Source organism: Mustela erminea, chromosome 3 (genome assembly GCF_009829155.1).
Source record: "Mustela erminea isolate mMusErm1 chromosome 3, mMusErm1.Pri, whole genome shotgun sequence".
NCBI classification, from domain to species: Eukaryota; Metazoa; Chordata; class Mammalia; order Carnivora; family Mustelidae; genus Mustela; species Mustela erminea.
The window spans coordinates 155,683,425-155,697,023 of NC_045616.1; the positions used below are offsets into that span (position 1 = coordinate 155,683,425).

Below are 13,599 nucleotides of genomic sequence, written 5' to 3' on the forward strand. Positions count from 1 at the left end.
ACGTCACATTTGGTTTTTCGTTCATCGACGTTCCCCTTTAAGTGTTTGGCCCGTGGGTTGCAAGACTGATTCTCAAAAAAGGATCGCTTAATTTGTCACGTTGCCACTGGTCTTCTGTCTTGATCCCATAACTTTCTTGAAGCTATGCTTATGAGATACACGGGATCTTGTTATTTTTTAAGAAAACACATTACGCAAGCTGAGAGTCCTAAATACTTGTTCAGGCTGAGATGCAATCTCCCAGGTGCAGTCTGTTTTCTTAAATTTACACTCTTTACGATTATTGTCACATCTCTTTCCACTTTTAGCTAAATTAGAACTAGACCCCAATTACTTTCCTTTTGCTTTCTTTTTTACATTTCTCTAAGTGGAGAATTGTCTTTGTAGAAAAAAAAAATTAGTTAAGGTTACAGTGTTACTAAAGTGATGTTTCACACCAAACTAATATGGATCTGTTAAGGCAAAACTATTGTTATGTACGTATTATGATTATAGGATAGTTCGGGGGGTGATGTAAATAATTGAAAGTACATGCTACCATTAGGGTTAGGAGACCCCTTCCCTACTTTCCGACTGAGAGAAAGGCCTCCATGTGTGCGATGGAAAACATCCACTGTGGTGTTTCTGTGCGTGAAGGCCTCGTCAGTGGGTGCCTGAGGCCCACAGAACTAGAGGAGCACCGTCTCCCACGCACGTTTGGCTATGCGGATGGCGGAGTACTCGACATACAGACAGGGCACACACGCTCTTTCTCCTGCTCCTCGGGGGAAAAACGAAGGCTCCTGCCCATTGTCGCGTGGTGACCCACTGCTTTTGCGTCAGCATGTGCCAGTGGCCAAGACTCATTCCGCGTCCCCTCCTGACTTCTGTCATGACTCCGTCCAAACCACTGCGCTGACTGGCTCCAGGGAGGCAGTCCCTGCTACTTGAGTAGAGGTTTTATGCCATTCCAGAGGCACGGTCTCATTGCGCACGGCTGCACTCCGAGCATGAAGTTTAAGTTTTTCAAAGACACAAGTTGTTAAAACATTTCAGTGGGTTGAAGCTCATGGTTTCTGGAGTTGCCGTGGTGGGCACTATTGAAACATGGTAAGCACCTTAGCCGACCCTCCGCTCTAGAAAAGGACATGAGAACCCACCACGTGCTAGTCCGTAGCAATAAAGCCTTCGTAACTCCCGTGCTGGCAGAAATCCGAGGGTGCCTGGAAACTGGTTCTGCTAACTTCTGTGTAGACGTGGCATGAATGATGCAGATCGAGCCAAGGCTGACTGCTCGCTGCCTGAGCAAAAGCAAAATGAGGCAAATGAATTCACCTCAAAGAGTCTTAGAGGGTCATGTTCACCTTCAGCACCAGCCCAGCCCTCCTCTGCCCGAGTGAGCTATGAAAGCCTTGATTCCGTTGGCTCCGGGGGAGCTTTGGGAATCCAGCATTTTAGTACAGCTAACTGATTTAACCTCGAGGACATCAAATCCTCCATTTGTCTTATCTGTCATTCTCTTTCCACTCCTCCTCTGAGACTCTGGTCTCCCCCCAAGTCTGGTAAATGCTTTGCTACGCTAAGCTCACACTGTCCATTCATCCTTAATTTTTCATGTGCTTTGGACTTTCTGCGGGTGTCCGGTGTGTGCTCATCCGTGGACATCTGCACGGGCAGTGCTGATGTCCAGCGGACCCACATGATGCTTCTGCCAGAGCCCAGTGGGATGCTCGGTGGCGCTGTTGGAAATTGCCCCACCCATGCCTTGCTGGCAGCTAAATGTGAAAAGGGCTGTTGCTGACACACGTGTCTACATTTTAGGAACTTAATTAGATGAGCACCGACGCTCATGATGGCTCTGGAGGATGTAGCCCTAAGAGTAAAAAGCCTCTCTTCACTGCTGTTGTCACTTTGTCACAGGGACACTTCTCAAAGCCTTTTCGGAATTAGGTTAGATATGCATGCATGCATTAATAAAGCATTGATTTAAGTGAAACAACTATCCCCTTTACTTCCATTGTAATTCTGCAGCAGACCTAAGAGAGAGTCCAGCAAGGACTAAGGACTCAGTATGTGACAGACCCCTCAGTACAAGGGAGCTTACGCTTCTACCTTCTCCACCCTGAATACCAGCAAATGCATGAAAATCAATGTGTGTTAAAAATCTATATATATAGGGATGCCTGGGTGGCTCAGTGGGTTAAAGCCTCTGCTTTCTGCTCAGGTCATGATCCCAGGGTCCTGGGATCGAGCCCCATATCAGGCTCTCTGCTCAGCAGGGAGCCTGCTTCCCCCTCTCTCTCTGCCTGCCTCTCTGCCTACTTGTGATCTCTCTCTGTCAAATAAATAAATAAAAATCTTTTTTTAAAAAATCTGTATATATATATATATATATAGGGGAAGGGAGGGTGAAGTACCCTTTGAATTCCTCTTTTAGATATTTACAAACCACGATGTCTTATAAACAGATATCAAAAAGAACAATGTTAGTGATTTTTAAAAAATAATAAAGCATGTTTCTAAATGAGATTTTAGATTAGACCTAGGCTATATAACCAGACGGTTGTAGAACCAAATTATAAACAATAAAAGACTAAAAGAAAGAAATGTTCCTGCAGAGCTTTAAATTATTTACTGAGTATGCCTTGGCAAACTGTTTGAACTATAATAAAATGTAGAAATTTAGCTCTTTACATGCATTTACATTCAACACATAAGCACGCACACTTAAAAAAAAATCTGCCTGTTTGCACGCAGTATCTATTCACAGCAAAATGTATTTTACTTCTGCCTGGTAGGCCTTGCAATAAATAATTTTCTTCCTGTGCAATAATTACTATGAGATGATGATCAGAATTTTATTTAAATCCAGTTGAAACTATTATATGCTAGCCATTACTCGAAACATCCTAAGCAAATAAACTTTGGTTACAAATGCTGCATGTCCTTTGGGCTTGACTAATATAATTTTTCTCTCTCTAAATATGGAAATAATCAACCTAAATTTTGAAGTGCCCAACTAAAGATTTCAGAATGCCTTACAAATCATAATAAACCACTTTTTATTAAACCATAAAACTTAATAAGTAACTTTTATTTCTGTTGAAAGCAAGGGTCCTTAAGAGTTCTGATTCTCCAAGAGCAGAGTATATTCTTGCATTTTGTACATCAAATGTCCTTTTAATTAAAGAGACAGGCCTCAGTTTAACTATTTTACTTACTAGCATTAGGTCAGTTAATTTAATTTCCAAGTCTAAGTTGAATTACATGCCCCCCAACTTCATATATTGGAGCCTTAATCCATAGCCCCTCAAAATGTGACTCAGATGTAATAAGTGAAGTTAGGATACTAGAGTAGGGTGGGCTCTTAATCTGATATAGCTGGTGTCCTTACAAAAAGAAGAAATTTTTGACACAGCTACACACAAGGAGAAAGACATGTGAGCATGAAGGCAGAGATGGGGTAATGTTTCCTTGAGGCAAAGAAGGCCACAGCTTGCCTGAAAACACCAGAAGCCAGGAAAGAGGCAAGGAGCAAATTCTCCTCACAGTCTTGCAAGGAACAAATCCTGGTGTCATCTTGATCTTTGACTTCTAGCGTCCAGAACTGTGACAGTAAGTTTCTGTTGTTTTGGACACTCAATCGATGGTACTTTGTTATGGCAACCCTAGGAAACTAATATATACCCAGATCCAAAGGTCCTTCATCTTTTTCCAGATGTGTGCAGACACACTTGTTGGTCAAGGAGATAAAGCAGTACAGATAAGTGTAGAACCATGAGGGCTTAAGAGTTGGTCTAGAAATCAGTTGGCCTGATTTCTTAATGCATCTTTTTTAAAGTATTTACTTGTGAAGAATTGGAAGTGGGAAAGATGATAATTAAATGCATTTTCATATTTTCAATCAAAGTAATGGCTGTATATGGTCAAAGATGAAATCGGGGCCCCTGGGTGGCTCCGTTGGTTAAGGGCCTGCCTTCAACTCAGATGATGATCCCGGGGCCCTGAGATTGAGCCCTGCATCAGGCTCTCTGCTCAGCAGGGAGCCTGTTCTCCCTCTGCTCCTCCCCCTGCTTATGCTCTTTCTCTCCCTCTCTGTCAAATAAATAGATAAAATTTAAAAAAAAAAGATGAAATTGTATAAAGATGCTTATAAGAAAACAATAGTCCCCTGCTTCATTTGTCCTCTAGTATTAGACACTCCCAGTCCCTCAGAAGCTTTCAGGCCTCAGCTTTTGCTTTGTTTTTGAGTTTTCTCATAGTTACTCCATGTCTTTAAATACTATGCTTATTTCACTCTATGTAAATCAATTATCATGGGCTTTTCTTACTGACTTTCCACTGTGATGGAGAAGGATTTTTCACATATTCACCACTCATGCCTTCTACTTTCCAAAATGGTGGGATCATTATCTTTTTTTTTTTTTTTAAAGATTTAATTTATTTATTTATTTGACAGAGAGAGATCACAAGTAGGCAGAGAGGCAAGCACAGAGAGAGGGGGGAAACAGGCTCCCCGCTGAGCAGAGAGCCCGATGCGGGACTCGATCCCAGCACCCCGAGATCATGACCCGAGCCGAAGGCAGCGGCCCAACCCACTGAGCCACCCAGGCGCCCCTGGGATCATTATCTTTAGCAAATGCATCAGTACATCAAAGTTCAGCTTTCTGTCCTTTGCATCTAATAAAGACATTATCTCATCACCCATTTTATAAGATAAGAATATTAGTGTTCTACATCTTCACCCTTCTTCACAATCTCTGTCATCATACTTGTCTTCTACATTGTCAAGTTTGAATATATTTGCAATCTATTCTATAATCATAGTTGGTCTTCCAAGGTTTTCTGTAGCTCAATTTGAAATTTGAAAGCTCAACTTTCAAAAGTTGAAAGCCAGAGAGTAGCTTTTGCTTTACCCAGCCATCACATTTATTTCCCAGTGGGTCTAAAGTGATGATTCTTGTCAAAGGAGTCATTTCTAGGATCATATCTTACAGATCCTTCATCGTTTACAATGCCTACCAACTCAACTTTGTCTGTGATTTTGGTCATCAGTTCCCTGGTTTTCCAAAAATCTCAGGAGCAGAATCCTCTATTTTGGGAGTAGAATTCAATGATTGCAACTGTTGCATTGCTTTCCAGAGTTGGGGCATCTGTCTCCTAGATTCCAGGCCCTCCTCTCTCTTGGTTTATTCTGAAATATGTAAATTTCACATATTAAGTAATTGACTGAAGTGCTTAGGAGATGAAATTCTGAGTATGTCAGTATTAAATCCTCATACATGATTGATATTTATTAGATATGACTGGATAGAAATTTTTCTGAGGACTATTTTCTACAACTTAATTTTATCCCTGATATATAAAAGTATATGATGAGGTATCTAGGTTTGTGCTTTTTAAAAATTTCCTGGAATTGTATATTTCCATTTTAAAGAGTCATAACCTTCACTGCCAGAATACTATCATTTTTTTTAATTGATTCATTTTCTCTACTCTCTTTTTAGAATTGTTGATAGGCAGATTTTGAACCTCTTGGACTTTGACTCTCGTATCTTCATATATGATTTGGAGCCCTTTGTCTTTTTACCATGAGAGAGTTCTCCAGTATCCAAAATTTCTCTCAACCTATCAATGAGGGTTTTGTTTTGTTTTGTTTTGTTTTGTTTGCAGGGATCTAGGGAGATATTACTGTTATTAATATTAATAGATCATTATTTTAATTCTAAGAACTCTCTTTTGTGTTATTTTTTATAACGTCTATTCTTATTTTATGAATGTACACTATTCTTGCATTTCTCTAAGGATATTATTTAGAACCAAGGTTTGTTTTCCATTTATCATAAATCATCTCACCTTTCTCGGGTATCATTTCTTCCTGTTTGTTTTTATGGGAGTCTTTCTCATTGATTTGGCATGCTTTAAATGTGGAAAGACCCTCAGTTCTGTTCTTTTTTTTTTTAATGAAAGAGGTTTTTACTTCAGTGAAGGTTTATACATAGTATAACTTCAAGCAGTTGAACACATTGCTATTCCTATATGCTTCTACATATAAGTTTACAAAACCATATATTTTAAGGAACAATACTACTTGAGTGATGTTATATACTCAATGAACTTTCAGATTATAGAAACTACACACACACACATACATACATATACATACACACACACACACACATAATAGAGTGTATACACACACACACAATGGAATATCAGTGATTAAAAAGGATGAAATCTCTGCTTATTTTTAAAACAGAAAGAGTAGAGAGTTGAGCTCTGTGCACATCAATGAAACTTATTAACTGTGAGCTTGGCTTCAGATGAGCAGGTAGTTATGAGCTATTGTAATGGGGAGCCCTTCAAGTATCTTCATGAGGAGGAGAGCTTTTCTCTTAGGCTCAGATATCCACAATATCATTTCTGTTCTCCCTAGTGGGGACAGTCTCTTTGGAGAATAGTCTTCTGGGTTGTTTATATGTCTGGCCTATAGGGAGGGGTCAATCATTTTCTGGTTGCCAGGTGTTCTTTCCACCTGGGTAGGAGTGGATAGTGAGAGGGCAGGGCATTCTCCATGCACAGGCAGGAGTGGAGAATGAGAAGGTGGGCAACTGCTTCCTTTCAATCAATCACCCTTTGATAGTCCCCCTTCTCATTTCTACATCCCCTATGCCTGTCTTCTCCAAGGAAGAATCTCCTTTAGGTTCCATTAAGACAGTCAGCCACCTCCTTGGATCACTGGGATGGAGGCCCCTCTATGTTTATCCTGGGCTGTGCCGCCTTCTACTACCACTTCACCAGCCAGCTCACCTCCATCTGTTTTACATATTACGGAAATACAGTATCTCATCTGCTGGATTGCTCCTTCCATTCTCTTCTTTGTTCCATAATGTTCCTATTAATAATCTCTTCCCTGCATGAATTCTGAACAGTTTCACAGATACCACAAAGTGTAAATATTATTAAGCATGGCCTCTCTTACTGACTAGAAGCCAAGTTGGAGGCATTCCTTTAGGTCTGTTAGCCAAGTGAGTTCACTGTTTCGAAGGAAGTCTAGGGTGTAACGTTAACTAAACACCCTTCATGGAAAGAGACCGTGGAAGAGAGGGGAAGCATTTTTCCCTACTGGCATCTTTTAGTCTGTTTCCTGTTATCCCTTTTTCTGTGATCACCTACAAGCATGGCTCATCTCTCCAAAGCAGGAGGTAAGCATTTTGTCAAGGGAGCATCTCCTCTACCTTCCTGAGCTTTTTGGAGATCACCTGGGACTCCTAGTGAGTTTTTCATATATTATATTAAGAGGTGCTGAAATAGGTCAGGATAGCACACCATTTAAATCAAATTCAGGGCCACTGTGTTCCCAAAGTATAAAATTAAATCCCAGATTTATTTTATATCCCAAATAATGTCCAGCCATGTTGACCATCATAGCATATCAGAGGTTCTGCCATAAGATTAAACAGCATCCCAGAGATAAAACTGAATAGAGACATTTCAATAATGAAATGTCAACAATGTAGAGATGCCTCAAGTGCTAATACAAACCCCACCAAATATTGAATTCCTAAAGAGAAATTAAAAATCAAAGTTTCAACCCACTTTATGTTGAAGTCCAAAAACTTCAAAGGAATTAAAGCCTACAAATCAATATGTCTTGCCCTTGTGTGTTAAAGTTCAAAGTCCACACTTCTTAAGTTAACTCAAGTATGAAAATCATCCTCCTCAGCTTTTCTCTTCTGCACAGCCTCTGTCAGAAGTTTCTCTGTCCTTCTTCCCTCTTTAGGTAGCCTAGGACTACCTTATGCAGGAATTGTTGAGGTACTTTCCAGGCCTTAACAGAAACTTTACTTCAGTGTCAACTGCTACCCATCTAACCCAGGTGTGAACCCTGGTCCATGCCCATCACCATAGAAAAGAAGCCATTTTAAGCCAGACACAGATGTGTATGTATTATCCCAGACACAGATGTGTACCCCAAGGCCATGACAGCCACTCACTGAAGTCTGCTGTGGTCATGTATTTCTGCTACAACATATTTTTTTAAATCTAGCCACGTAAAACAGTGCAAGTTCATCACCTTCTAGTTCTGGAGGTTAGAAGTCCAACATAAGTCTCACTGGGCTAAAATTAGGATGTCAACACAGCTGTTTTCCTTTCTGGAGACTGTAGGGTATGGTCCTTGCCTCTTCCAGCTCATAGAGCTGCCCACATTCCTTGACTGGAGACCCACTTCCACTGTCTTCAAAGGTGGCAGCATTACATCTCTATTTCCATAGGTACATTTCCCTCTGACTTAACACCAGGAGTCGTTCTCTGCTTTTAAGGACCTCTGTGGGCCCATCTGGATAATCCGGGAGAATCTTTAGGATAATCCTCCCATCTTAAATTAATCACATCTTCAGTAAAAGGTCACATACTCACAGGTTCTGGAGATTAAGACAGGGACATTTTTAGAGGACCATTATTCTGCCAACCACTGTATTTGAGGGAAGATGAGGAATTAGAGATGTTTTGGGATTTAATCAGTTAGGAGGGGTCAGTCCGGTGGTGCCTGGCTTCTAGAATCCACCATTGGTGAACTTAAAATGAATGAGGAGATAAAATCCCAGCAAAAGGTTACTTTTGTTACTATGTATTTACCAGTTGAAGGGAAGATGAGTCTACCCATGGAATTGGAAACATTTGCTGCCATCTTGCAACATTTAGTTCCTGGCAGTGGAAGCAATCCCATGACTAGGCATCTCAATGGGGCTTTGACTAGAAAAGCATGAGTAGTATAGGTGGTTGGGTAAAGGGACTTATTATCAAGCTGAGACCTGGCACCATGTAGGAGCTGATAAAGTAGTCCAAGGAAGCCTTCACCTTCCTTGAGCGGGAAGTTGACATAGGCCAGGAGGCAGAGATCAGGAAGACAAGCTGGATAGGAAGCAGGAGAGAGCAAGGACCAGCAGGCATCCATGGGGATAGACAGGTACTCTCTTCTGCCTCTCATTGGCTGCATATTGGCTGCAGAGAGAAACACAGAAGCTGGCTCCTTTGGCCACAGAGTTCCACATGCTCCTGGCCCAGGACATGGGGGAAGCTGTTTAAGAAGTGTGGGGAGCTGACCGCTCTCTGGCTGCCATTGTCCCACCCGGAGAAGGTGAGGCGGCCGACCGACCCATGACTGTTCCCCAGCCTGTGGTAGGGCCTGGTGCCCTGGACCTACCTACAGCTGTTAGAGTCCAGCGCCTGCTTCTTCCCTAGCACTTGCCACATGGCCTGCAGATTTCTCCTGTGAACATCCTTATCCCAGAAACCAGGAAGAGAATTCAGGAAGGTGTAGCTCCACCTCAGCTAGGGTGACACACTACAGACCCCCACACCGGCTCTTACTGAGGTGACTTCTTTCCGTCAACAAACCTGCAGAGTCGCCCTCAATAGCAGCTGGGGCATCTAGGAGCACATCTGCTCTGTGCCACTCCAGTCTCCCTGCTTGTCCACGTTCCAGGCCCCAGGATCAGATCTTCTGTCAGCCCTTTCTGCCGCTTCCACTGGAGGTACTTCTGTGCTCAATTTCCCTCTGTCGCTCTGCTACAAGTTTCACAGAAGCTCAACTGAGCTGGCTGGCTCTGCTTCTGCATTTGGACTCTGTTGTTTTGTCTTTTTGGGGTTTTTTTGTTGTTGTTTTTGGGGTTTTTTTTGGTGGGCTTTTTTGTTTGTTTTGGTTTTTTGTTGTTGTTGTTGTTTTTTGTTTTGTTTTGTCTTCAGGAGAGCAGTGTTTAATGGCACTGAGTCCTGCCTTCCTTTACTTTTTCCTTTGCTTCCAACCCTGAACACATTGCTCTGGCAACAACACGCCTTTCCAACTTTCTCTAGATTCCAGAGTAGGAGTTGTCAAACTTTTCCTGTGAAAGGCCGGATGATAACTGTTTTAGCTTGCAAGCTATAGGGTCTCTGCTACAACTACTTGATTCTACCTATATTGGGTGAAAACAGCTATAGACCGTACATACAAAATGAGTCATAGCTAGGTCTCAATAAAACTCTGTAGAAAAGCAAAAGCTAGCTCTTAGGTCATAGTTTATAGAACCCTCTCCTGTGCCCTATTCCACACCAAGTTCTGAACAAAAATGAAGAGGAAAGCCACATTATCAACTCATTACTCTTGGAAGTCAGGTTGGAGGCCAGGCTCTAGGCCTGTTGGCCAAGTGGGTCGGTTAATCCTGAGGCCCAGGATTAGGTAGAGGTGTCCACCATCCCACAGGCAGCAGCTGGGTCAAGGAGGGCTTTCTCTTCCTCTACCTGCCCTGCTGGACACATTCCCAAGAAGACCGTGGGAACCAGAGTTTCCTCTGGCCACTCATTCCAAAGAGAAGGAAGGACAGACAGAACTGAGCCAAAGCCACGCTCTGCAAGTTCCTCCTCCTTGCAGGGGAAGAAGGAGTGAAGATGCTCCACGAATAGTGCTCCACCCACAGTCTGGAAACAGCCCACAAATAGTGCTCCACCCACAGTCTGGAAACAGCACGCCTGGGGAAGGAGCATTCAGCAGCGCCCCACTGAAGGGAAGAAGAGACGGTTTTCTGCAGCGGGTCTGCCTCTTGACCCCAACTCACTTCCTAACCAGCTCCCTATCACACATTCTTTGCAGAGATGTCTGCTCTTGTCTCCTCTAAATGGTCATTTTAACCATTAGAAGGTTTTCTCTCTATAGCAGGTAGCCCAGTTAGATCCAAAAGCAAATGGGAAGACTTAAAACCCTACGCAGAGTACCACTTCTATTCCTCATTTCTTCCCCAGCCAGGCCAAGTGTAATCAAATTAGAAAATTCACACCACTGACTTCCCGCTCACACCATTCTTCATTCCAGAGTTTAAAACCACTCTGTAGGCTTTAAGTCTAATTCATTCATCAAACAAATGTATGTTGAGCATCTACTGTGTGGCAGTGAGGTTAGGTGCTTGGGCTACAGATGATTGGTGAATACCCAGGTAATCTGTAGCCATAGACCATAGCCCTACCATAGGGTATGGCACTCCTCTTAAGGGCCAGGATGCTGGTGCCTGTGTTCCAGGGAGCCAGGTGGAGGAAGGGAGAAAGAAAGGCATGTTTGGGAGGGTCCCGCATTTCATGGAAAGAGGTGGACTGTATCGAAACTTTGAGCGTAATTTTAATATCTATTAACAGAACCCTTGTGGAATGGGAGGGCTTATGTTATGAGGGACAACAGAGACAATAAACCAATAATTTCAGGGAGTGGCAAGTACTAGGATGAAAAATGGAGCAGGTTATGGGGATGAGAAAGTGGGGCACCTGGGTGGCTCAGTCAGTTGAGTGTCTGACTCTCGATTTCACCTTGGGTCAGGGTCTCAGAGCCCTGGGATCGAGCCCAGTGTAGGATACCAGTAGCTGTTTACAGAGCTGATATGTTACATTATTTCCTCTTTTGATGTTCTCATTGCTCCCCAGGGTGCTTAATCTGAAAATCAAGATATTCTCTGCATTCCTGTATTTCAAGAAGGGATAAGCAAATAATCCTGAATACTCACTCATTGCGCTAGGTGCCCTGGATCCATCCGCCCAGGTGACCCCTGAGGCGGGATTTAACTTGTTCTTGGTCTCCGTGTCACAGCTGAAATGCAGTACCTTCCCTAGTCCTCTGTTCTCAAAACCCGTTCGCTTTATACCAATGATTTCCCAGCTCCCGCAGTCAAATAAAGATTTCTGGACCCCAAATCTCTAAGATAATAGCCCGGGAATCCATATATTTTACAAGCCCCTCTGCAGTTTTCATGATCATGCCTGTTGGAGGAACATCGCTTTCTGCTCTCTCCAAGCCAACAATTAGCCTCCTCGAGCAGCAGAGTGGCGGGGGTAGGGAAGTGCAGGTATGTTTGGAGAGATGTCACCCTCACTTGTTGCTGACGGTAGCCAGATTATCCCAAGAAAACTTCTGGCTCGTGTGTCACTTCTGCAGAGTAGAATGAATTCGAGGTTACTGCTTATTTCTGTGTGCTTGCTTGCTCATGGGAGAGAGAGAAAGAGAAGTGACTTCTAACAGAATAGCAGTAGTGGCCTGTGACAGTCCCCTGCCTTGCTGCCCACTAAGCAGCGGTTACTGATGATGCTGTGGACTGGGGCGGGGCTTGCAACTCGCTTCTCTCCTTCCCTGCAAAAGCCACTGGGGTTTCACTAGAACCTCCACGCACTCATTGCCACACGCTGTCTGGCACGCTGCCCAGGTAAATGCTGGATGTTCCCGGGCCCCCTGAGTCTGCTTTCATCACCCAGCTGTGCGATCACGGGTGCCGATGGTGTGAAACGTACCTGGGCTTCCCTACAATTAAGTTTCAGAGCCTGCCCAAACGTTGTAGAGGTTCAAAGGCAAGTATTGCCAGGGGCGTTTTGTTTTGTTCTGTTTATTTGCCCGGATGGAAATGTACAGCGAATTTGACTTGTTAGGTCTGACAATGCAGAACTGATTTGTGGCTCTACTTTGCGACTCACGAGTTACAAGTTAATTAGAAACACTTTTCCCTAATTATATTTGAGAGTTTGCTCTATTTGCTCTACAATTATCACAAAAATTACATTAACTAGTGTTAATGAACACAACATGGAAATCCCCACTGGATCCTGGAGGAAAGGGGAGAATTAAAGAATGCGTGCATCCCCTGCCCAACACCTGGCTGCCTTTTCAACAGATGTTTTTATTTGTTATTCCCAGTGAAGTGTTCAACATAACTTGCTGGTTGTCCCTTAGAGGATGAAACTCAGCCTGCTGGGGGAGAAGGTGCCGTCTTGCTCTGCGTGTGCTAACCTATGTTCCCTTAGGGACTCCGTCTCCCAGTGGGCTGCCCATCATGACCCAGGGCGGTTTTGCCTTCCCAGAAAGCTAGGCGCCATCCTGGCGGTACCCTCCCAAGGGAGGGCTAAGAAGAAGAATCTCTATGAAATGATTTCCGAGCTCAGGGACTTGCACCATAGAAACCGACACCAGAGAAAGAAGGAAGTTGTCCTGAGGAGCCGGCCTCCCTGTCCATCTCCGTTCTTTCCTGTGTTCCCCAGTATATGTCCAAGCAACACTACATGGAGAGTGGAGGGAAGGTAATAAAACAGAGAACTGATGTCTCCATAAGCTCCTTCCCCAAGGAGTTGTCAGTCAAGTCTGAGAGAGGCTACACATGGATAGCTGTCCTACAAAGTAAGCCCTGAGAAAGGGCCAGGAGAGCTTCAAGGAGGAAAGAGAACTCTCAGTCAAGGAGATCAAGAAAGGAAGAAAGGCTTAATGAAGAAATTAATATTTATAGTGGGTTTTAAAGATGGACGTTGAGTTTGGCTTTCAGATAATGATAGCAGGATAATAAAATATATTACAGAATCGCTCCTCATTTTGTAAGAATGAGTTCAGTTGTGTCACTCCTGTGCATGTGTGAGGAAGCATGTGCAGTCTTGCCCACATGCTCCCACACAAAGTAGGCACCTTCTGCATATCTGCTGTTGCTAACCTTCCTTGAATGCTGCCGGCTTCAGACAGTTCTGGTCTTCTCTCTCCATCCCTATTTGCCTTTTAATCTAATACCCTTGATGAAGCCAAGCGACTTTTTGGGGAAAGCAGTCATGGGGACGGTGCTTTAT

General features: G+C 43.3%; 1 protein-coding gene across 4 annotated transcripts in view; it reads left to right on the forward strand.

Moving 5' to 3' along the window:
• CTNND2 (catenin delta 2) overlaps nucleotides 1-13,599 on the forward strand; it is a 901,368-nt gene that overhangs the window by 692,443 nt on the left and 195,326 nt on the right. The window lies entirely within an intron of this gene.